The following is a 26338-nucleotide window of genomic DNA, read 5'->3' as shown; positions in this document are numbered from 1 at the left end:
GCGTTAAAAAATTCGTTGCTAAGCCTCGTTAGCGATAAATATCGCTAATCGTTGGTAATATGCCCCATAGTCTCTTTGATCATATAAAACTAGGGGGCATATTACCAACCAATAGAGATAATTTTTGTCTTTAACTTGTTTAGAGACAAAAATTATCGCCGCAAATCAAGGTTTATCGCAAATGCGATAAAAAACGTCCGCAATGCATGAATATCGCTGAAAAGTCAGCGATATTCATGCATTATCGAGCAAATGCTCTTAGCCATGTTATCCACCTCCCATTGGATAACATGGCTAAGAACTGCTCAGGGCAGGTGTTAGCTTTTGGAGATATTCGCGTTTAGTGCGAATATCTCCAAAAGTTGGTAATAGGAGATAGCGATGTTAGCGACTGTTTCCAGTCGCTAACATCTTGGCACGCCCACTTTGCATGTCATTAGTGATAAATATCACTGACATGCAAAGCGGGGCCCAAGATGGTCGCTATCTCCTATTAGCTGTCGCTAACTGGTGTTAGCGACAGATTGGTAATAGGGAGATAATTTTATCTCCGCTTTCTTGGCTTTTAAAGCCAAAAAAAGCAGAGATAAACCCCCTTGATAATATGCCCCTAGATACCTAAAACAGAAGGAACTTGAACTGCTCACTTTATATTGTGTAAGGAGACATCAAGGATTTGGAATGAAACAGTAATGACATTGCCCTCCATTGAAAGTGAACCTGCATGACTAAAAATGTGTCCTTCCATTTAGGCATGTAATGTGTGGCGATACATAGTGGTTAAAACACGCACCTGGGAAATATAACACATTACAATTCGGAATATATCAGACACTCGTTTTTAAATCTTTTGCAAAATGTTATAAACATAGGTGGTCTAATCCTATGTTGGAAAAATGTTTATAGCAAAAGAGAAACTTTTTGAAACTTTGTGAGGAAAACAAAACTTTTCAGTTGCGATCCAACCAACTTCAGCACCTACATATATTACCTCTCTATGGCTAAAGTAAACCTCTTTTACCGTTTTATTGTGTGCCCTATGTTGTATGCCCCTTTAGGTGCCTCGTTCTTGTCTCTTTGTTTTTGTTGACAACAAATGCATGTTTATCCTTTTATTGCACAGATTTTGGACACATGAAACGACCTTGAGCACGCTTTACAAAATCCTTAAATAGACAAACCCCTGCCGCGCATAGAAGGGTGCTAGCTACAAAGAAGATCAACAATTGGTAAATGCTTTTAGTGACCAGAAAGATCTCACACTTCGAATCTGTGTCCTGAGGCACAGAGTGTTCCTTTCTTCTTTAGAACAAAGTGGCAAAAGTTATTGTGTCATTTTTGTCACCTTCTATCAGGGCTTTAAATGGGATAGTAGAATCCGGTACTCAGTACCATTACTTCTTTAATTTCAAAGAGAGAGTACTTGCACTTCTCAGCCTTGCTCAGGAGCAAACAGGTACTCTGGATAGTGAGTACCAGCAGTTCTCTGTTTCCATTTGCAGCACTGCCTTTCACTGATGCACCAGGACACACTTGCTTAGGTTGTCGCACTTGGAAGATAGTTGATCTTTCCTCGCCACGCAGCAACTGTGGCACTGCCTGATCGCAGGACCCCACTGCTGCATATGTTTTTGGAAGTGAGGAAGCAGCCAGTCAAGCACTGTGACCGCCTCGCACAGTAGTAACGCCCAGAGTCAGCCTCCGTCACCCTGCCAATCTTCAGTTGCCCAGTGTTGCCGCTCGTGGACGGAGCAGCCCTTCCCTGGTAGCCACTGGACACCTCGACCTGGTAACCTGTCCTAAAGCCTGCAGGCTGCAACAGAAGCGAAAGTGCCTGCCAGAGTTTGCATCATCCAGTTCAGATGCGCAGTGTTAATATCATACCCAGAAACCAGGCACTCCAGAAGGACCGAGGCTCCTGGTTTAACCAACTGGGAACCTCTCTGGGTCCACACGACGCCAGCCTGTAAACCTTCAGGGAAAAATGGACAGAAAACGGGGTCAGAGCACGTCAGCAACCCATATCCACACAAGTAATATTTTCAGCCGCATGCACTTTACTCACAACAGAAAATTTGAAGCAATGCAAAAATGCATGTCAGCAGATTCATTTCTACTCTCCCCATCTGAGGACCTAAGGGGTGTCGCTTTATTGTTGAAGAATACTCAGGAGAGCCCCATGTTATAGCCGGCGCTTAGTGCTGAGCATCGCCCTATTTGAATATTCAAATATGATGACTCTTTGGTCAAAGTTACACACTTAGCTTGGGGTGGTTATATTATAGTTTGCATCAGGGGCGGCTCTAGGCTCATGGTGGCCCTGGGCAGGAAGCGTAGGTAGGGGGCCCCAGAAGAGGGGGTCCGGATGGGGCCCAGGAAGAGGAGGGGGGTCAGGGTGTTTGTAAGTGGAACAGAACCGGAGGCCGCCAAATCCCTGCCAGGGGCCGCCACACAAATAAGTATCCATCCTCAGAGGATAATTATATTAAGGATATATATTGGCGTGGGGGCCCCTGGGTTTGGGCGGCTCTGTGCAGGTGCACAGCTTGCACATGCGTAAGGCCGCCCCTGGTTTGCATGTCCCAGAAACAACACAGGTTGAATTTAAAATAAAGTTGAGAGGAAGGTTTAAGAGTAACATTAGAAAATGGTATAGCACAGAATGAAGAGGGCGCCTCCCAAAAGTAGAGCTGGACACAAAAATAGTAAATTAATTTGAAACAGGCCTTAGAGAGAAACAGGACAGCATGGAGAAAGAAAAGATAAATCTGGAATCACTGAGGTAGCCGTGCATTAAGAAAACGATTGGAAGGCATCATATTTGATGGGCCGTATATTATTTAGACTCTAATCAAATATGGTGAAATTTTGAAATCTTATTGGTGCAATCATCCCGTACTATTGTTACGGTTCATTCTATTCATATCTGTTGGCAATAGTGGGGACTGAGAGAACTGAAAGACGATGAAGATTACACTGACAACAAAGTCAGTCTCTGGGAAGTCGGCATTTGGGAAAATTAGCATATTTTGCGTATGGTTGCAGCTTTGGAACTATGAGCCTGATTACAATGTAGCTTTCATTCCGACTGCCGTATAAGGATGATGGCGGTCGGTACGAAACCAGCGGGGGTATTCCGATGCAGTTCCGACGAGCTAAGAAGCCTGTCGGAGCATCGGAAGCCAGCATAATCCCCTAATGATGGCAGAGCTGAGCTCAGCTCTACCATTGAGATTATGATGCCACTTTACGTTTCCGACATGAAAAGGCCTAGCTGTGAGGCTACCTTGACCAGAGATGCCAACTTTGGAACTCGGGAACTATGTTGGTGTCCCTGCATTAGATCAACATCCTGTGATTCTGGGCAAATCACTTAATGTCCTGAGGCTGAAAAATAAAAACACATTTGATCTCCTCTACCACAACTGTTGCTTATGTAAGTAGGTCCAATGCCTGTGGGACCAGTTCGTACTATATAAAACTACAAAAAACTTAAAAGAAATAACTGCCCATTGTTCATATTTTAAAATGCTGCAAACACCAGAGAATGATAATTAAAGGAATCTTTATGTATAATAAAAACCTTATTCCTTTTTAACATAGCTTTTCTGACTTTGTTAATTTAACAATCAGTCATGGGTCATTAGGGCAGCTTTAGCAATTAATATAACGTGCATTTGCCTTACATTTACTGTTTAAAATACATACTGATTAGGGTGATTGTCATTTTTGTACAGGCCAGAATATTAAAATACCCATCAGATCAAGTGTTGTTGCACTTGTACCATTATATTTCACCTAGCCCACCAGGCCAAAAATCAGTGCTTCTAGTTTTTACCCACGTTACTGGCTCTATAAGCGATAATATGTTAAAATTACCAAACATTTCTATAAACATGTGCCCAATGAGACTTATCAATTAGTGTTTAATGAAAAGGCATGATCCAGGAATGTGGGACACTTTTTTAAAGAGTGCCAGGGCCATATTGTGATCCCAATAAGATCCTGCCTGATACCCCATGGAGCCATGGAATGAGGCTGCCCGCGGCCCATGCAGTGGGCCCCCATAACAAGGCGGCCACGTTGGTGCCACATTAGGCACAAACCTGACGGGTCTAGTGTCTGGACCACCGGGGTGGGTGCGCTTCCTGAGGTCATTTCCGGCGGGGGACAGGTATATTTACCTTCCACGGCGATCCTTTCGCGCCAAGGTCCCACGCCGTCGTGGCATATTTCTTATGCAAAATAAACCTGCAGAAATGTTTTCTCCAACAACGAATGTGTCTTTTGTGTTCTTTATTATGGTATTGCTATATTTGGGGGTTGGGTGTGTTGCCGATATTGGCGGCATGGGTAGTGTAGGTCTAGATACTCATTTTCCTTGCATGCCAATGTATACCCACAATTAGCACACAATTTGCACTTATTTGATAAAACAAGAGGGCTCCCACAAGTGTTCCCACTGCTACATGTGGTGCAAGGACGGGTGTTCACTAATGTATGCAAGAATCTGCACGGGTACTGTACCTGGCAGATAATGAACAATGTGCAAATGTAAGGGAGATTAGTCTGGGCCACTCTTAATGAGAGTCTAAGTGGGCCTTCTTTGACTTCCAGACTGCAACATGGATCTTTGCAATTACCCCAGCGTCCCTCGTCCTCCTCATTACAAGAGAGGTGATGTGACCTCACACCGTCAACAAAGCAGGAGGATGCGAAGCATGCCCCACCCATCCTGCCTGGGATCCCTAAAGGGGGCTGGCATGCCTGGCTCCTCCTGTTTTGTTTCCTGCACTGGGGCGAACACAAGAGAGGTCCCTGCGGGGCTTGGGTCGTTTTGGGGCTAAGCAGCCCTCCTGTGCGGAGCTTGGGAGGGGTCTGCCCACCTCAGTGCGAGCAGCGGATCTGGGCGGAGGTTGGCGCTGTACTCTACTCAAAAGTTGCCCCAAGCGACTCTTCCTGCTCAGCTCAGTTGTTTAAGTGTGATATTCAGTGACTTGGACTAGGCTCACTAAGCACCGGATGGCAATGGATGCTGAGCCCTTGGCAGCTGTTTTGTCCTGCGAGACACGTTCTAGTGTCTCGACAGCCACAGAGTTAGTAGCCACTCCCCCTATGGGAGTGGGCACACTTGCACCCCCACACGCATCCCTTATAGGCGTCACAAGTGACGTGAGCCTGTTAATAAAAGGGCCCGGGTGCACTTGCTCGTGGCCAATTACGCACCATAACAATAGGTGTCCGTGTGCTCCTTATCTAAGTATGTGGGCCTAGCGCACGCCATCTTTACATTGGCGCCGAGCGGGATAATCCCACGTGTGCAGCCGCCTTTTTGAAGGTGGTGAAGGGGGAAGTGTGTTGCCCATGTTGAGGGTACCCCTTGTAGCCGGCGACAAAATTGCGGAAGACCCGCGGGGCATGTGAATAGCCCGGGGCAGAAGGAGGTGTTCGGGAGCCCACCCCGCACCCGATGTGCCGGCGTCGAATGCACCCCCTGTGAGGAGGCACCGGATGTGCCCGATAAAGAGTCTGCGGTGGCGCAATCTGGCACAAAGTAATCACCGCGATGGCAGACAGAGAGGCGTGCGGGCCCGGACTGCTCTGACGCCGATCGCCGCCACAGAGTGCTGGAAGGCCGAGTGATGCCCAACCAGTAGTGGGCAGCAGGTGAACCATTGAGGGGCGGGAGAAGAGAGCCATGGCATGCCTCCGCCACCGGCCTACCAAGGCCCCATCTGAAGCGGGAGCCCACCCCGCATCAGGGAAAATACACTGTGCCACCCCCAGCAGCCCTCAGGGAGCCCAACAGCTGAGGAAGCAGGCTGCCATTGAGCGAAAGAGGATCCTGAAGCGTGTCATGGGCAGCCGTCGGTAGCGGTGTCCCGCCCATGGACAAATGAAAGACGGGCCATGCCCGCATGGTGTGAGGTCCGGGCGCAGCCCGTAGGCAACAGAGACTGCTGGTGTCCCAGTGCGAGATTGAATTAGCTACAAGCATCCAATGTACACTTTCACATGTACGCCGATGACACTCAACTATATCTCAGACTGCAATCCCCCAACGACATCATGCGTCTGAACTCAACGATCAGAAGCACCCAATCCTGGCTGGCCGATAACCACCTCAAACTCAACGCTATGAAAACTGAGTTCCTTCTGATTTCACCTCCCGCGAAAATCTCTACCACTCAAACCTGGCTTAAACACCTAACTGCACTCAACGTCCAACCAACCATCGTGGATTCAGCTAAATCTTTAGGCATAACACTGGACGCCAATCTCAACATGCAGCAGCATATCAGCAAGGCAACCAAGGGAGCGAACTTTCAAATAAATACCTTGAGGAAACTTAAACCCTTCCTCCCAGCCAAAGACTTCCAAACTGCAGTACAAGCACTAATAATCCCTCGCATAGACTACGGCAGCATCGCCCTCTGCGGTCTCCCCCTAACTACAACAGCACCCCTAAGAGCCTCACTAAACGCGGCAGCGAGACTCATCACTGGATCAAAAAAACACTCACATATCTCCCCTGACTTTAAGGCCCTGAACTGGTTGCCCTTTGAAGCCAGAATACATCTGAAAATTGCTTGCTTAACGCACAAGGCTATTCACCTGAGCTCACCTGGCTACCTCACTCAGAAGCTGACAATGTCCGGCGGCTCCAGAACCACCAGAAGCACAGAAAACCTTCTGCTGAAGCCTCGAAGATTCCGCAAGGAAAGAACTTACAAACGCTCCTTCTCAGGAATGGCGCCTAGGATATGGAACTCACTCCCTCCTGAAACCAGGCTCATCTCCTCCACTTTCCTTTTTAAGAAATAAGTTAAAGCTATCCTCATGGCTAAATTCACTTGAACTACTACTTTTGATTTTTTAAGACTCTGCATCGATCTGTACTCTTGTTCGATCCATTTACACATGTGTTTACCTGTATTATCGACCTTACCCGATTGTTCTTACTCCCTCCCATTTGTTATACTCGCCTTGCTCCCTCATGTACCCACCCTCCCTCCTACCCCTCGTCTATGTGAAGCGCTCTGTTATCTGCAAGGATCTTGCTCGCGCTATATAAAACTTTCAAAATAAAATAAATAAATAAGAGGATAAGAGAGGGCATGCTGTTCCCTCCATGGCAGCCAAGCAAAGCACGCCGCCCCCCAGAGTGAGAAGGCAATAAGTGGAGTGCCGCTATGTGCGGCCGGAAAGCTGGAATGAGTGGGAGGGCCGCTGGGAGCATGTTACAGCGAGGGCCCCACTCACAGAGAAAACAAAGGAATAAAGAGTGGCAGTAAAGACTTACCAAAAAGGGGGAAAGTCCTTCTGTGTAATCCGTTGGTGGGTGTGTGTGCCCCGCAAGTGGATTCGGGCGGCGGCCATCGGATAAGATCCCCTGCCCATGACGGGTGGAGAGGCCCACAGCATATGCAAAGCATCTGAGGCCGATCCAGGCACTGGAAAGGTGAATGCATCCCAGCAGCATTCACCAAAGCACAGAAGTGTCTGCAGCTTGAGGGCATCAGGTTGGAAAGAAGGCAGCAACCGCATCGAGGTGCCCTCAACTCCTCTGTCCCAACGACTCCCACTTGGCCTGGACCAACAACAGCACCACAGAACCGAGCAATGTTCCAGAAGCAAGGAAAACATCCCTGGACTACCACAGTTAGCCCTGCAGTGCCATCCAGTGGCCATTTTGCGCTCCCGAGGTTAGGAAAAGGACTATAGTTTAAACACAAGCCTGAAGCAAAAGGAACCGATTGCTGCAACCCGTGAACAGTGCCAGGGAAGAAGTTTCTACATGTATTTTGTTTAGGAGGACTGCCAGGACTTGCACACACTGCAGAAGGAGAGGCAACTCCATGGGTGTATTTGAAGAGGAGGAGAAAACATCATCAGTTCAAAGCAGCCGTGCATACAAAGGGTCAGCGGCACCTTTACAGGGAGCAGAGCACCGCAATACTACACCAGCTACACAAGTGAAAAGCACCAGATTTGACTGTAAAATAAGTAAGGTTACCCAGGCATAAGTTATTGCAAAAGTATGGTACCCAAAAGACAAAAAGACTGCATGCACGCTGCACCCGTTCTAAAGCCACGGGAAGCGAATGTGAAGCCGAGCTGAGGTGCCAGAGTGGTGCCAGGCCACCACACAGCCTTTGAGGATGAAAAGGCAATGTGCAAGAACGCACCAGGAGTAAAAGAAAACACAGCACCAAGCAAGTGTGCAGCAGTACAGGAACAGCTGCTACAGTTCAGGAGTGAAGGACTGAAGAGAATGCGCAGCAAGTGCGTCCAATGAGGCAAACTAAGGGAGCAGCCAGAAGCGCGCCGAAGCAATGCAACCAGAGGGAAGACGTAGAAGTGATTGCGCAGACCACCAGAAGCACGAATACCCAGGAGGAAAAGAGACCTCTCCAAAAAAATGAACCACTGCTGGAATCAACAGGGAGATCCCATACATCACCACAGCAGCAACGGAGCCCGGAAGGGGCCAAACGCAGCACAGTGTCCCCCTCACACTGCCTCAAGCAGGAGTCGTCAGTGACCCAAGGCTGATGAGAGGAGAGTCGCACACCACAATTGGCCATCTGCCATCACAGCTCTCTACTACTCGTGGAAGTAATTCCTAGAAAATGGAACACACGGAGTAGGAGCTTCAAGAAGTTACCTGAAGAAGGAGTACCCGAAGTGAGTGGTTGCGCGCCATGCAGCCGAGAGGAGTAACTGAAGTTTCGCCATAGTGGTCCAGAGACCATTGAAGTTCAATGGCCCGTTGGCCTTGTTAGAACATGCTGCATGTCATTGCACCCGGAGAAGAAGCAGAAGAGGAGTGGAAATCGTGTCACCCACAAGAGCTGGACAAATGCAGGTGTGTCAAAGACAACGAGAGGAGAAGCATGAGGATTCGTAGCACCACAAGACACCAGACAGCCACCAAGGTGGACCGACGCCTCTGGCGACAGCACCATGGGAGAACCACATGTACGTCGCACCAAGCTCAAACTGCATTGCTCCCATCGCTTCACAATGAGACCGTCCAGCCCGAGTGTCACCAGTTGGAGTCAAACGGCATCCCTGCCCCTGACCACAAATGCCAAAGGTGCAAGGGAAGATTCAGAAGAGGCAGTCACGTGGGTACGACATCCATCCAGAAACGTCCTCTCCTAGTTAATCATCGCCACCTGTCGTCCAGGCCCAATGGCAGCTACGTCATCAGTGCCATGTGCATGACACCGCACTCAGCAGGACACGTGGAAGTGTGACCGGAGGGTCTGCACCAAGAATCGGACAACCAGTTGAGGTCTGAAGAAGAGGAAGTTGTGAGTGGCAGGGCTGTATGATGAAGAAAACCCAAGCTACAACAGGTGTGAGTCCTGACACAGTGACACCAGGGGAAGAGGGGGATAACTCGAAAAGGAACTGGTATTCGCACAGTGGGAGTCCGAGGGTAAGCCTGCGTGATCCGAGTCTCATGTCGCACATTTCTTAGTGTGTTCATCACTCCTCCGTCATCAAAGTCCAACAGCCCAAGAAGTCAAAGTACATGAATGCAAGTGCCTCTCCAGAGAACATCAATCAATCAATCAATCAATCAATCAATCAATCACTACATTTATAAAAGCGCGCTACCCACCCGTGAGGGTCTCAAGGCACTGGGGGGGGGGGGCGCTACTGGTCGAAGAGCCAGGTCTTGAGGAGTCTTCTGAAGGTCAGCAGGTCCTGAGTCTGTCGTAGGTTGGTGGGGAGAACGTTCCAGGTCTTGGCTGCGAGGTGGGAGAAGGATCTGCCGCCAGTGGTGGCTTTCCGGAAACAAGGAACTGTGGCGAGGGCGAGGTTGGCTGAGCGGCGGTTTCGGGTGGGGGTGTGGAAGCTGAGACGGTTGTTGAGGTATGTAGGTCCGGTGTTGTGTAGGGCTTTGTGTGCGTGGATGAAGAGTTTGAAGGTGATCCTCTTGTTGACGGGGAGCCAGTGCAGGCCTCTCAGGTGGGGTGTGATGTGGCTGCGTCGGGGGATGTCGAGGATCAGTCGTGCCGAGGCGTTCTGGATTCGTTGAAGTCGTCTCAGGAGCTTGGTTGTTGTTCCTGCGTAGAGGGCGTTCCCGTAGTCGAGTCTGCTGGTGATGAGGGCCTGGGTGACTGTTGTCGGGAGGGATCCATTTGAAGATCCTGCGTAGCATGAGGAGGGTGTTGAAGCAGGACGCGGAGACGGCGTTGACTTGTCTGGACATGGAGAGGGTGGAGTCGAGGATGACCCCCAGGTTGCGTACGTGGTCTGTGGGTTCCGGGGCCGTGCCTAGCGATGTGGGCCACCAGGAGTCGTCCCAGGCTGATGGGGTGGGTCTGAGAATGAGGACCTCCGTCTTGTCTGAGTTCAGCTTCAGTCTGCTGTCCTTCAGCCAGTCGGCTACGCCCTTCATTCCTTTGTGGAGGTTGGCTTTGGCGGTGTGGGGGTCTTCGGTGAGGGATATGATCAGCTGGGTGTCGTCGGCGTAGGAGATGATGTTGAGGTTATGTTGTCGAGCGACGTGGGCGAGCGGTGCCATGTAGATATTGAACAGCGTCGGGCTGAGTGAGGATCCCTGTTGGACCCCGCAGATGATCTCGGTGGATTTCGAGCGGAAGGGTGGGAGGCAGACACTCTGGGTTCTGTCGGAGAGGAAGGATGTGGTCCAGGCCAGGGCCTTCTCTTGAATTCCGGCGTCATGGAGGCGTGCTGATAGGGTGTGGTGGCAGACTGTGTCAAAGGCTGCTGATAGGTCCAGGAGGATGAGGGCGGCTGTTTCTCCTTTGTCCATCAGGATTCTGATGTTGTCAGTGGCGGCGATGAGGCCGGTCTCGGTGCTGTGGTTGCTGCGAAAACCGGATTGGGAGGGGTCCAGGATGTTGTTGTCTTTGAGGTAACGGGTTAGCTGTTTGTTGACAATATTCTCTGTCACGTTTGCCGGGAACGGGAGCAGGGAGATGGGCCGGAAGTTCTTGAGGTCTTTGGGGTCCGTCTTGGGCTTCTTCAGAAGGGCATTGATCTCGGCGTGCTTCCAGCTTTCCGGGAAAGTTGATGTCTTGAAGGGGCTGTTGATTGTTTTTTGGAGGTGGGGCACAATGGTTATGCTGGCTTTGTTGAAGACGTGGTGGGGGCAGGGGTCAGATGAGGATCCGGAGTGGATGGAGTTCATGATTTTGATGGTGTCTTCGTCGGTGACGTTGGATCAGGCGGTCACGCGGCTGGTGCGGGTGGTGGACGCAAGGGCAGTGGACTCGGTGGAGGGTGCAGGGGAGTCTGAGTTGAAGCTGTCGTGGATGTCGGCGATCTTGCGTTGAAAGAAGGCGGCCAGGGAGTCGCACAGGTCTTGTGATGGTGGGATGTCGTTGGTGTTGGAGCTGGGGTTGGAGAGTTCTTTCACGATGCTGAAGAGCTCTTTGGTGTTGTGTGCGTTGTTGTCCTTGAAGGCGGTCCTCTTGGCGGTCCTGATGAGTTGGTGGTGTCTGTGGCCGGCGTTCTTGTGGGCTGTATGGCTGTCTGGTGTTCTGTCGTGGAGCCATTTCTTCTCCAGCTTCCGGCAGGTGCGCCTGGAGATCCGGAGGTCTTCGGTGAACCAAGCGGCTTTCTTGTTGGTGTGGTTGATTGTGGAGGTCTTGAGAGGGGCGAGGGTGTCGGCGCAGTCGTTGATCCAATGGTTGAGGTTGGTCGCGGCGGTGTCTGGGTCGGTGGGTGGTCTCAGGGCGAGGGTGGTAGTCAGTTGGTCCTTGGTGATTTTGCCCCAGCAGCGGTGTGGCAGCTGTTGGGTGCGGTGGTGTGTGGTGGGTTTCCTGAAGGTGAAGTGGACGCATCTGTGGTCCGTCCAGTGGGGCTTGGTGGTGTGGTTGAAGGAGACGTGGGGGCTGGTGGAGAAGATGGGGTCCAGCGTGTGTCCAGCGGTGTGGGTGGGTTCCGTCACGAGTTGTTTGAGTCCAAGGATGGCGAGGTTGGCGATCAGGGCGGTGGAATTGGCGTCTTTGTTGTTCTCGAGGTGGAAGTTCAGGTCCCCGAGGAGGATGTAGTCCGTGGAGGTGAGGGCGTGGGTGCTGACGAGGTCGGCGATGGTGTCGCTGAACTGTTGTCGTGTTCTGGGCGGTCTGTAGATGAGTGTTCCTCTGAGGGTGGTGTTGGGGTCGGTGTGGATCTGGAAGTGCATGTGCTCGGCGGTGGTGAGGGTGTCGTCGGTGTTGGTCGAGACTCTGAGGGTGTCCTTGTGGATGATGGCGATTCCCCTCCCACTCTGTTGGTGCGGTCTCTGCGGGAGACCTTGTAGCCGTGTGGGATGGCTATGGCGATGTCTGGTGCTGAGGTGGCGTTCAGCCAGGTCTCCGTCAGGAAGGCGACGTGGGGGTGGTTGAGGGTAGGAGGTCCCAGAGTTCAATGGCGTGTTTGCGAGCGGAGCGAGTGTTGAGGAGAATGCAGCAGAGGTGGTTGGGTTCTCTGGTTGGTGGTTTGGTGGACTGGATGCTGGTGAATCTGCAGTTCCGGCAGGGAAAGGGTCCTTGGTTGCGCTTCGGGGTGGCTCGGTAGCAGGGGTGGTCTCGTTCGGTGTTGAGTGCGTGGAGGGTGCTGGAGTCGTAGTGCAGTCTGGCGTTGCAGGGGGCACGGAGTCCAGGGGTGCTGGCGCTGGGCGTGGTCCAGGCGTGGACGGGCGCACACGGGCTTGCCTTTGGCGCACCTTCGGCGCGCCAGCGGCGTCGCCGCCGTGCGGCCTCCATAAGAGGCCAAGTGGGAGGGAGGAGCAGCTGGGAGGCGGGAGCGGGGTGGCCAATGGGCGAGGGCCTGGAAACCACAAGTAAAGGGGACGGGCGCGGGGAGCAGCGGCGGGAAGCGGGGGTCGGGCACAGAGGGCAGGGGCGCAAGGAGCGCCTGAGAGGGCAATACAAAACAAAATACAAAATGAAAAATTACAAAAATGAAACACAGCAATACAGCGCAGGGGGAAAACACGGCAGAAGAGCACAGGGGGAAAACAAAAGAACACAGTCACCGGATACCAGGGGCGAACCCTTGGCAGCGGCGGTGCTGAGGGCAGAGACTCGGGCAGCTACTAGGAGCCGTGTGGCATGGGGGGGGTGACCTGGGAGGTACCTGGCCACTCTTTGCCTCAGGTGATCGACTCCAGACCAACACTTGGACCCATCAAGGCAAGTCATCACCTGCAATCATCCAGATTCACGACACGGCTGGCAATGCTACCATGCCAGTCCTCATCAAGTGCGCCTACAGACACGATCTCGAATACACATGGATTGGAGTCCATCACTATTGCCAAACTCGCCAATTAGAAAACTCAGAGGCTGCTTGCTAAGCCAAACTGCGGCAGCGAGAGCATGTCCTGACCAAGACCCATACCCCCTTGAGGTTTGTGCAAGAGAAAGGCTCCTCGGTGGTTTGCAGCTGCCCCCAGCCGGCACACACGCAGCCCCATTGCAGCCTACCAGAAGTCCCGTGACAAGCCCGACAAAAGGACGCCCCAGGCGGGAGAGCTGGAAGAGATATTGCCCCACCGACAGGTCAACGAACACAGGAAGACAGCCTAAGAGAAACTTCAGGTGATCCCGAAACAATCCAGTGAACTTTCACCATGGACTCCCACCATGATCTTGACGCACCCAGTTAATGAACTATTGTTACACACCACATACCATCATCCAGGTCAGCGGACGGAAGTTACTTGGGACTAAAGGACATGCTTCCACCATCACGTTCCTAGTGCGCAGATCAGATGACATCTCCCTGCTAGAGTTTGTGTCCTGAACCAATCAGGTTAAATGATGAATACCTGCGCAGATTATCATTCCACAGTCGAAGTCACTGGACATGCTTACACCGGCATGTTCCTAGTACGCAGATGACATCTGCCTGCAAGAGTTTGTGTCCTGAACCAATCAGGTTAAATGATGAATACCTGCGGAGATTATCATGCCACAGTCGAAGTCATCGGTCTTTGTCTACCGTCCTCCTGATGCCTGACCCGAGAAGCTGATGGACCCTGTGGTGTATATTCCATTGTTGTTTTTCCCTACAGGTTGAACAAGGGAGCCTTTATTGTTATTAAAATTTGGGAGGAATGTGGTCTCCTGTGATACACGCTCTAGTGTCTCAACAGACACAGAGTTAGTAGCCACTCCCCCTATGGGAGTGGGCACACTTGCACCCCCAGACGCATCCCTCAGAGGCGTCACGAGTGACGTGAGCCTGTTAATAAAAGGGCCCGAGTGCACGTGCTCGTGGCCAATTCTACACTATAACAATATGTGACCGTGTGCTCCTTGTCTAAGTATGTGGGCCTAGCGCCCGCAGCGACATTTGTTTAGGTTAGGGAGGAATGTAGATGCACTGCACAAGGTCCCATCCAAATGTTCAAACTTTTGCATTTTTCAAAGTTATATGAAGATGGAAGGTGTAATTTAGACACTGGCGGCAGGACTAAAGCAGGTGAAAATGACAAGGTGTGCAGTTTTTGCACCAGCTTCTTTTAGGAGTTTAGGCTAAATTCTGCTAGCTCATGGTTCCAAGTGTCGATAGTTACTCTTGCAAAATGTAAATCAGACACAGAAACGCAGCTAATGTCAGACACAAAATATTATTTGGTCTTGTGGATTTTGTTGGACAATTTTAACATGAGCCTTCAAATGTCCACAATTAGTAGCATCCGCAAAGAAAAATCAGCGTTGCTTTTTAACATGATTGAAAATTGTTTCAATTTTAATAACGATGAATATATATTTTTTATTGAATGTATGGTAAATAAAATAGTATGCAGTTCGATTATATTCTCAGTAAAGCGTACAAACCAATTTAATATCTCAATTTGATGGTTGATGCATCCAGTCAAGAACAACATTATCCCAGAAGCATGAATTTACTATAGGCTCTTAATGATGAACACTTACAAATAAAAAAACTTCAACGGTATCTCTGTGATTGCTAACTGATTTGAACTGTGTGTTGTTTTCCTCAGAGGGGACCCTGTTACAGCAGAGGTCATTGCTTTTAAGGCGTTCATTCAAATCGCAGCCCCTAGTCCATAGGGAGTAATCATTTTCTGGTCTTCGGAACTATAATTTGATGTGATTTACTCTTACTTTTAATGAAGGGACGTGAACCACCTTCTTTCAGAGACCTCACTGGAAAATCAGCTGCAGCTGGGGAATATAGCGCGAGCAAACTATAACGAGCGCCTTGGTCTTCGTCAGTGCTTAATTTGTAAAATATTAAGTGCAAGTGGACACACCCACTTCCCCGGCCCACCCACTTCATCCTGTGGCCCCAACCACTTCCTTTATTGGCTCCCTCCACGTCCAAAAGCCTCAACACGTCAGAGTGGCTTCCTCACTCCTCGAGTTCCACAAGAAACTGAAGACCTGGCTCTTCACATAAGCACCTTGGCGCCTCACATCCACAAATCTGCCCAAGTGCGTGGATGCCGTCTCAGGTCATTAGTGCGCAATACAAATCAATATAACATAACTTGATATAAAATATGGAACACCTTTGACAAAGTAAACTCAAATTAGGGAATGTGTGTAAATCTCAAAATGCAGCTTTGGGAAAGGTCATTTGAGGACTTGAGGAAGCTTTACAGACTAAAGACAATGTGCTTGTACTGAGTTGTTTAAAAGGTAGGAAGGGATGAAGGAAGGAATATATTACAGAAAGCAGCAACAAATGCAGGTAGGAAAGGGAGTACTGGAGTGAGGAAATAAGTAATGGATGAAAGAAGAAGGAAATAAGAAAAGAATGTGAAAGGAAGAAATGAAGGTATAGAGGGATGAATCGAAAGAAGAAAGGAGGAGGAAACGATGAAGAAACGGTTGAGGATAACAAAGTAAGAAATTAAAGAAGGGATGAAGGAAGGAGCAGGAGAAAAAGTAAGGAACGAATGAAGGAAGAAAGAAGAAATTCACCAAGGGAGGAAAGAAGGATGGGGAATGAATGAGGGTGTAAGGAAGCAAGAATGGAAAGATGAAAGAAGGGATGGCTGGAAGTGCTGAGAGAGAAAAAAGAAAGGAAAAAGATGGGACAAAGGAAAGAAAGGAGGTCATGGGAATGGATGTGAGTATGAAGAGTACTGGGTGAAGGTGGGACAGAGGGAATAATGACAATGTAATATTGCAAAGAAATTGAAAAACAAAATCTTATAATACATTTCTGGGCCTTATCACACCATGTATGTTTGTAAAGCACATACTCAACAAAGGGACCTTAACACCAAATTAAAAATGTTGTTATCCAACGCAATGGTACTAATTTTATCGACCTCAGAAAGATGAAAGACTGAGTACCACACCATTATTTAAATTTATGACCGAGATCAAACACAGATTCCGGGAGTGGATATAGTAGCCCACTGATGAGCCAGACCCAGCAAAGCCTTTCTTGAAATAAAAGGTAAAGAAGGTTAACAGGAACTATCTAGATTACTCTTATAACTTAATCTGTAGAACAGGGCTGAAAGTTTTGGGGGAGTGCATGGTGGATGGAGCATTGTATGAAATCAGGAAGAGGCAACTTATAATGTCATCCGACACACACAGGTACATCTCACAGAATGGACGAGAAGTTAAACAATCTGTATTGAGACCTACTTTCCTTGAGATATACAGCTGAAACATATAAAGACAGCTAACAGTGTACTGACAACCCCTCTATGGCAGCTAACAAGTGGAGAAGCTATCAGTTCCATTACAATGGTGCAAAGGTTACCAGTGCAAGTATGAACAATGGGCCTCTATCATTTGCCCCATCACCCCGGGTCCATGTGCCACTGCAGCCTGGAGCGTATTTCTGTCACTGGGTCACTGAGTCAGTAATGATCAGAAGCATATCAAAACTATAAAAGATTCATGCACTCAATACATACACAAGAGATGCGTACCTTTTAAATGTGTGCACGTTGCAGGTATTGTAGCATTCCAAATCTCTCAAGTGAATGTGACATGCACACTTTGTAAGGGAAAGAGGCAACCTTGAGCAAACTTTAAAGGGTTGTTTTATATGTTTACTGCAAGCTTCTCTACTGGCTACTGTTTTATTTTACATGCTGCAGAAAATGATTATTTGTTAGTGCAATGTATAGATGAGACAGCCAAGATAAGGATAATAGAAATTGTGTAAATGTATTCACAATTTTCTCAGCAAAATGCACACCTCTTCAATTTAATTGTTTTTAACAAAAGTCAGCTAACATGTGCTTTCAAGCTAAAGGTAATATCCTGTTAAATATGTTCAACAATCCTAAAAGAAATTTCACACTATTTAGAGATCATCGGTTTAGGGGTGTCGCTGTGCTGTGAAGTAAGTGAAGTACAGTGTTTTGCTACTATCAGACATCCTCCGTGCTATGGTGGGTGCACCTCACAATAGAAGAGTCTAGGAGTCTATACCTGAGCCCGTTACATCAGGATGGTCATGGAACTGAAGCACAGCAGACTGGGATGCGATCAGAGTCCCTTTCAGAGTCCCTGCAGAGTATGAAGGTATCATCACACACAATCTATATGAAAGGCCTGCAGACCAGGAGGGTATCACAGTCAGTATCAGATTACAATGACAGGAGAGTATCACAGCCAGAGTCTGAGTCTGCACCTTAAAGATGAAGGAGTCACATTCAGTAAGAGGCCTGAAGACTAGGATCAGGGTGCCACTGTCCATACCAAAAGCACCACACTTCAGGCTACACATTTCAAGTCCTAGCTGGATCTCGCTGATAGGGTTTCTGCTGGAGATGCAGAGTGGGGCATTGATGCCCCTCACGATCCGGATTCCTCTACCTTTCCACCGGCTCTTAAGCCCTCTCATGCCTGCTTCTCATACAATAATTAACATGATATCCCAGCATGATTGTGTGAAAATGTGAAGCTCACCCCGCACCAACTCAACACTAATATGATTCCCCAACACCTCATCTAAACAGAGCCCAGGACTCTCCATTCACAAAGCGCTTGCCTGCCTCAATCGTATTTTAGCGCTATATAAAGGCATCAAACATGACGTAAGTGGCAGTATGGGTCGTACCTGCAGAGATGGACAGGATCCCAATGGAATAGTGAAGGGGCTCTGGTGCCTTCCCTGGCTCCGGCATCCTGCGGCTGGAGTAAATCTGGATTGAGTCTGGGCAGAATCCGCAGTGAGACTGAAGTATGGGCTGAATCCGAAGTGAGTCTTGACTGAATCCGCAGTGAGTCTGTGCTGAATTCGCAGATAGTCTGGGCTAATGAGAGTGGGCCGAACCCTGAGTAAGTCCGCAGTATGGCTGAATCTGGAGTGAGTCCGGAGCGTGGGTGAATCTGGAGCAGAGGCGCAACTAGAGTCAAATTTGGGGGGGGCTGAATCTTTAGGCAATCTGCAGAGTCGAGCTGCAGGGGCTCTTAGAAGGTGTGAAACAACAACAAAGCCCCATTAACTTGCACAAGGTCTTTTAAAGACCTGTGAAGTGCTCGGGTGCGGGTGTGAGCGGGCCCGGGAAGTGTCTCATCCCGGGCTGCCTCACACGACGGGGGGGGGGGGGGCTGAAGCCCTTTGAGGCCAATGGGTGTTGCGCGCCTGATCTGGAGCCCGTCAGGCTGGGGCAGCTGGAGTGCGCCCGGGTCAGTCACCGCTGGTGTCTCACTCCACACCCGGGCCCGGCAGCTCTTTATGTGCAGTATCCACGAGGGGCAGGGCCGGACTGGCCATAGTGGGCACCGGGCAATACCCCCTGGTGCGCCGCACGGGTGGGGGCCGGTTTTGGGCCCCTTTTTGTTTCAGGGCCGAAATCGGACGAAAACCGGCCCTGGCAAAGACCTCGGCGGTACCCCCAAGCCCCAGAGAGGCCGGTCGAGCACTTTGCCTGGGCCGAATTTGGTTCCCAGTCCGGCCAGGGCGAGGGGGGCATGTCTAGTCACCGTCACTCAAGGGGCAGTGGGAGTTTCCTGCCCTCACCCCCCCTGCTGGGTGGGACACAATGGAAGGAGGTTTCACACCTGAGAGCTGCTTCTAAGGGCAGCAGGGGTCACACCTCATATACAGGGCAGTTTCCAGGACAGGCAGGAGCAACTTTCCAGAGGGCAGAGATGGGGTAGAGAGGGAGAAGGTGCTCGTGGTTCCCCTGAAAATACATCGGGTTAAAAGGGAAGGAAATGCGTCTCTCCTGAGAGAATATAAAATAAAACCTATTTAATTTCTGTGTTTATTCATTGCAATACATTGCCGACTAGGCCCTCGAGGCACCATGGCGCCTGTACCGTTGAAATGTGATAAGACTACACACAAAGATGCAGCGCTTCCTCCACTGCCGCTGGCTTTAAACTTTAAAAAAAGATTTCCTTTGCTGAAAAAGTGAAAAGCCAGCAGCAGCGGAGGAAGAGCTGTAGTCGTGGGCCCATCACACTATAAAATATTATGTGACATAACGAGCCATGTCAATGCTTTAGAGAAATATAATACTGAGCACAAACAAGTACACATGTCATGATTGTTAGAATCATGTTAAAAAGTGAAAGTAATTACTTACCGGGACAGCCTTAATTGATCTTCGAGGGAGGCCTGCTGCTGCGCAACACACTGCCTGCTTGGGGCACACCAGAAGGTGAGGGGGGGGGAAGCACTGACACAGACAACCAAAATGTGTGACAAAGGCCGCTTTATTGGAATCAGGTGCACCTACAATACAATCCCCCTTGGCCTGTGCCGAACAAAACTACTGCTCACTAATTAACAACTGCCTGACAGCCCCCCACCCCCACCCCTAAAAATAAACCCCAACATTGCAACTGAAATACAACACATCCGCTCAGCCACCTACCCCTCTACTGAATTCCACAGTGACCTCCATGACCTCACCCCCGTCTACCATGCAGTCCCAGGCCTCCAGCAAACCACCCTATCTCCTTAGGAAAGCGCCCCCCAGCAACCGCACCTGTTCCAGCGACAACACAAATGTACCCTAATCAGTGCACCATCAACCAACAAAACCCCTAAAGACCAGGACCAACCCCCCACCACCCCAGAACCAAAGAAAGTAGTCTCGACAAGGGAGGGAGGGAGGGCCACGAAATCCTATGCCCCTGGCTGCTGTGTCACTGCACCACGAACTGTGTGCAGTGACACAAAATGGCCGGTTAAGTACAGCAGCCAGCCCAAATCTAACCCAACCAGCCCAACCAGCCCAAAACCAGCCCAAAACGCCACCTAGGGAAAGCCCCGAGGGACAAGCTTCTTCCTACCCCCCTCACACCCCCCCTCCCCTGGTGCCCCAAACTTTCCCGGGGGGGAGAGCCTCCCGCTGGTCGGCCACCCCCCCAAATCCCCATTGGGGCACACCAGTAGGTGAGGGGGGGGGGAAGCACTGACACAGACAACCAAAATGTGTGACAAAGGCCGCTTTATTGGAATCAGGTGCACCTACAATACAATCCCCCTTGGCCTGTGCCGAACAAAACTACTGCTCACTAATTAACAACTGCCTGACAGCCCCCCACCCCCACCCCTAAAGATAAACCCCAACATTGCAACTGAAATACAACACATCCGCTCAGCCACCTACCCCTCTACTGAATTCCACGGTGACCTCCATGACCTCACCCCCGTCTAACATGCAGTCCCAGGCCTCCAGCAAACCACCCTATCTCCTTAGGAAAGCGCCGCTCGAAAGACGCTTACGCCTTTCGACCCCCCCCTTAGGACTCCTGCCTCCTGGGATACCTGAGCACCCCCAACGCCCCATCCAACACCTCCCTGAGCTGGACTAAATACAACTCCATGCCATACCTGGACAGGTGAACCCCATCCTCCCGGAAAAAATATACTGCGCCATAGCGCAACTCCGGGTGCTCCATCCTTCCCACCCCCTCCCTGGCACAGAATTCCCGCATCTCCCGATTAATTTTCCTCCGCGCCCTGTCTATGGCCCCTGGGCGTTCCGCCCCCCTCCACACCCGCCTGGGAATAAACTCAGACCAGATAATGTGACATCCCGCCCATTGCTTCTTAATTTCCCGCAGGTCCCTCTTCATTTGCTTAAGCAGCGCCAGCCCCTTGCACTGCACCAAATCGTTCTCGCCCACATGAATCACCACTACATCCGGGCACACCCCCCCTCTCACCACTGTGTCCAACAAAGGCAACAACTCATGCCACCGCCTACCCCCTTTTCCCCGCCAATGACAACGATACAACCCCTCATCCAATCCCAAATTGAGTGTCCGATGCCTGTCCCACTCCGCCTGTTCTGCCCTCTTGACGAATGAGTGTCCCACAATATATAAATTCAGAACAGCCACCTCCGGCCCCGCCACATCACCTGCAAAGACACACATATCAATTCGGGAATCACCATTACAACAACCCCTCCCCCTCCCTCAACCGCACGTACGTCCTGTAACAATCGGACTTCCACCGTCCCAGCCTCTGTATCTCCTCCTTACCCCAACCCCTCCGTGCCGCCTCCGTCGCCGCCCCGATCCTAAAGGAATGCGTCCCGAAAGCCAGGGGGTCCTCTCCCATGTACCGCAGGGCGCGCCGCAGCACCCCCAAAGCCTGGGACGCCGTCACTCCGTCACCCCCTCCCCGGCCAAAAACCTCCCCCTCCTTCTTGCCACTGCCTGCCATCAACCACCTACCCCACGCCGCCGGGCACACCCCCTCACGTCCGCCCGGCCCCAGTACCACCCAAGTCCCAACCCCACGCTGGTCCGTCTTTGAACGCCTGTAGGAAGGTAGATCCCTGACTATGGTTGCCCCCAACTTTTTGCCTGGTGTTTTGCTGGTTTTCTGACTTAGTTGACCTGGGGCCCTGCTATTCAGGACCCCAGGCCTACTGCTCTCTCTGTAAAATGGATTCCATGTACCTTAGGTACATATCTAATTGGATACTGAGTCACCTTATCAGTCCCTGTACAGTGTACCTTAGGTACCCAGGGCATAGGTGTACCCAGGGCCTACCAGGGGCTGCAGCATGTATTATGCCACCCCTGGCTGGCCATCCAAATCTGACACAACTGGCTGCACGACAGCTGGGGCAAGGTGGTGTAATCACCCTTTGCTTTAGATATAGTATACCTATATCTAACCCTAAAATGGACACACAGATCTCCTATCAGTCACTCCTATGGCAGGCCTTAACAATCCTGAAGGCAGAGTGCTTGGAATCGTGTGAGATGGTGCTCTGGCATGAGCTGAGCCTGTCTGCGGCTTTCGGGATCTATCCCTTAGCCGTTTCCATGATATCGCATACCATATACTCTTAAATGCATTATAATCCTCGCGGTAATATGCCAACTCTGGTATCGCTTTATCAAAACATGTCGAGTAAGGTGTCATACGAATTGGAATACTAACCCCTCGCCAATTCTGGCGACGGGGTTAGCATTCCACCCTTCTAGAGGGACACGACATGTATGTAACCTGTAACCCCGGTTAAAGTCAGACAGAGCCTTAACATCCACAAAATGGATGCTGCCACCGAGACACAAGTCTTCCCTCCTGCTGCTGGGAGTCCTCCCAGAGCAGGAGATAAGGACAAAGGGTTTCCTGCCAGGGGCGGTGCCAGCACCGTCCCAGACAGGATTTTGTGTATCCTAGGTAGGCAGGGCTTCAGAGGAAGGTGACTGCAAGTGGCACCCCGGTGCTCACTGTGCATCGGCCGGCTGAAACCAGTTCCAGGGGCACTCCAGCCCCTGGCCTGGGGAAAGCCCGCCAAAGGAGAGGGGTGTAACCACCCCCCTCCTGGTCCCACCCATAGGGCAGGACTTAGTCGCGTGCCAGCCCCCTTTTCCAAGATAAAGGTAGGAGCAGGCCCCCTTCCAAATTAGATCATCTTTGGAATCAAGACACGACTTTCTACGAAAGGACTTCAAGATTTCCTTCTTCAAGATTCTCCCTTGTGACTAAGGAGTAGTCACCCTGCATCCGCAGGCACCATCCGAAGAACACTGCGGTCTGCTGTAAGTCCTTCCTCCGGAATCCGACTGCCCAGCTCGACAAGACCCGGCTTCCCTGGCACCTCCGACCTCTACTCACCACTACAGCCAAGCTGAGAACCGTGAGTGCGACGAGACCTCAAGGGACCGACTATTGCCAAGACTGCACGACTTCTGCACAGCAAGCCCGCCGAGTAATCTCCTGGCGAGTGCTTTGGGGTCCGAGAAGCCCCGACCCTGAGCAGCTCCAGCACCGAAGATCAGCCCCCCAGCATCTCCACGATCGGCGTGGGGCCCTTCTGCTTTTTGCTGCTCACCGCGTTGTTTGGCTTCTAGCCCGCTGGCTTGTGGCCTTCTGAACGACGCCCGACGACATCACTGCTGCTGGTCTGGTTGCTCCAGACTGGCTCTTGCTCCCTTCCAGAAGAGGAGCACCCCGGACCCTCCTGGTCCACCCAAGACGCCATTTTGAGTCCACCGCGTGGGCTTGAATTAGCCAAGGCTTTGTTGCCCAATCCTGGGTTCTTCGACGCCGACAGCTTCATCCATCGTGGGACAGCTCGCCTCTCCATCCTGGTCGCCGACAACGCCTCCTGGTCCGTGAGATCTGCAGAGTACAGCGTCGCCCACTCACCTAGTCGAGGTGACTACCATCCGGTGCCCTCCTGGTTCCCACTGACTACTGGCTAGTAGTCACGAACTTGGTCCCCTCTGCTTTCAGGTGTCATCCATCTTTAAGATCCAGGCTTGGATCAACTCGAACTCTCTTCACTGGTCGCCTGCCAGCATCTTTCTTCCAGGCTCCTGGTTCGTCGACGAGGATTCCCGACGTCTTTTGAGACCTATGCAGCTGCAGCCCCTGGGCTAGGTAACTTCGGCATTTCGGTGCCCCAGCATAGCCTCACTATTCAAGGGTCAGGATCCACTGTCGTTTTCTCCCTACCAGGTCGGGTTCGCCCGTGAACACTAACTTTACCTTTACTAGCTATCATAGACTTTGTCCCGCATCCCGCGTGAGAGTGCACACTCTGCACCCGAGTCCCCTGGGCCTCCTAGAAGTAATCTAACGATTCCATAGTCAAGTCCTAGCGATTCCCAAGCCTATTAGTACTGTACTTACCTGCTAGTAATTTCGCATTCCACTTTCAGAGTATATGGTTTTTCGTGCCTCTCGGGCATTTGTGTATACTGTGCTAACTTAAGTATTTTTATAAGAGTTTTGTTGTGTGCTTAGCTCCCTGTCTCATAAAGAGCCAGGGTAGTCTTGTTATAAATAAATACACTGTTTATTTTCATAACAACTTGTGTGGTGTCCTTTCACTGGGTGTTCAAGGGGTAATGTGATGGTAAAACAGCTGGCTTAACACGCCCTCTAGAGTCTTAGCCTTAGACTGCTCGTATCCATGCTACTAGGATAGCTGGTCTATAAGGTTGACTTACAACCAATCATCAATAAGGGTTGTTTGGACTGATATATAGTGATCACTAGAACAGTGAGCACTGCACATCAGGCCAACTTCTCACATTGGTGAGCAGCAGTTGGGATTTGAACTTGCTGTTGTTTTACCACACATATCCTAAGAATATCTTGTGAAAGATCACATAAGTACTAAAGGTACATATAGCTTAGCTTAGAATACTCTGAGTTCTACTGAACCAGCTGTTGTAGCTCCTAGGGCCTAGCACACCCTAAACTACAACTCTAGCAAGGGATCAGTAGGCAAACATATAGTGTAGGTAAGTGCACCACTTACACCTCACTAGAAAAGCATGTCTACCCATGGAGAGTCTTCAGAGACTCCCCTTGTGGTTATTGACCCTCCACAGGTCACTTCAAGATATGCAGCTCTCAGTTTCCAGGAGATGAGACAGGTGTGTACCTCCAGGAAACTGAAACAGGGGTCTAACCCCACCATTCCCTTTCTGATAGGACTCTTAGAGGCCTATGATACGAGAAAGCTTTCTCAGCTAGATGGGAATATGCCAGCCTTAGAGGGTACCACTGGGGATCCAGACCTCCACAACACTGTAAATGCAGTTGAGGAGGAGGATCCTGAGGAACTCTCTGGGGATGAGGTAGACAAAGGTCTTGAGGTAGTCAGAAGGCTAACTAGGGCCAACTTAGACCTACTTGGGGAAGGATCTGGGGGACCCCCAGTACTGACCCTGATGAGGCCTAACCTTGGAGTTAGGAGAGATAGATCTCTTTCTAGGGACTCCATTAGATCTCTGCACTCTAATGCCTCTTCTCAGGGGAGAAGGAACTCTCCCCAGAGGAGATTGACTTCCCCTCAGAGAAGAGAGCATGAAGCAAGGATGAGACAAGCTAAACTGAGGATTGAAAGGGAAGAACTTGCCCTGGCCAAAGAGAAGCTTGCCTTTGCTAGAGAGCAGCAGATGAGTGGGTTAGCTCCCACTGGTGGCAGCAATCTCCCAAGAGAAAAAGAGAAGGGTTTAGATACTAAACACCTGACAAAGATTGTGCCCCCCTTTAAACAAGGGGATGACATCCAGAAATGGATGGCTGCTTTGGAGAGGGCCTGCACTGTACAGTGCATCCCCCAAAGTCAGTGGGCAGCTATACTGTGGCTCTCCTTTGATGGTAAAGGTAGAGATAAGCTCCTCACTACAAGAGTGGAGGATGCTAATGATTACCAGGTCCTGAAAAATGCACTGGTTGATGGGTTTGGCTTAACCACTGAGCAGTACAGGTTGCTGTTCAGAGACACCCAGAAAACTCAGTCTCAGGACTGGTCTGACTTTGTTGATTGTGCCACTAAGGCTTTGGAAGGCTGGTTGCTGGGTAGCAAGGTTACTGACTTCACAGGATTGTATAATCTTATTAAGAGAGAGCAAGTCTTAAATAATTGTCAGAACCAGTTATTACACCAGCACCTGGTAGACTCTGATCTGACCTCTCCACAAGAATTGGGTAAGAGGGCAGACAAATGGGTCAGAACCAGGATTAGGCCTAAGAACCAAGGTGGTGACCAGAAAAAGGAATCAACCAAGCCTCAAGAGAAGGGTGGGAATAAATCTGCAGATCAAACCGGCACCGGATTGTGGATCCTGTGAAGGGCTCTAGCCCCCGACGAGTCTCGTGCCCACGGGGGGTTGTTGTGGTTTCGGAAGCTCACCCCCTCCCCCACCCCTGCAGCGGAGCTGAGGATCGGTTGAAGGGCTCCTGCGCCCGAGGAGCCTCGAGCCTTCGGAGGGTCGGCGTCCTGAAGCTCACCCCCTCCCCCCCCTGCACCGGTCTCCCTTCACCGGACCGGATAGTGATACCTGGGGTGCAAGCGGATACCCGCATTGGTGACAATAGCCTGGTATTTGGCCAATAAAGAAGAAAATCGGCAGCCACGGCGTGCGTTCCAACGAACCACGTAAAAACAAAAATGGCCGCCGCAGTGGAACGC

The 26338-nt window shown here is 50.6% G+C and overlaps 1 long non-coding RNA gene across 1 annotated transcript in view; it reads right to left on the bottom strand.

Annotated features, from left to right (window-relative positions):
• Positions 1–1104: 1104 nt before the first annotated feature.
• Positions 1105–26338, bottom strand: part of LOC144753755 (uncharacterized) — a 79254-nt gene continuing 54020 nt past the window's right edge. Inside the window, exon 3 of the long non-coding RNA XR_013594509.1 lies at positions 1105–1972. This is a non-coding gene — a long non-coding RNA (uncharacterized LOC144753755). The remainder of the gene's footprint in view (positions 1973–26338) is intronic.

Source organism: Lissotriton helveticus, chromosome 5_1 (genome assembly GCF_964261635.1).
Source record: "Lissotriton helveticus chromosome 5_1, aLisHel1.1, whole genome shotgun sequence".
NCBI lineage: Eukaryota > Metazoa > Chordata > Amphibia > Caudata > Salamandridae > Lissotriton > Lissotriton helveticus.
This window is presented reverse-complemented; position numbering and strand designations above follow the sequence as displayed.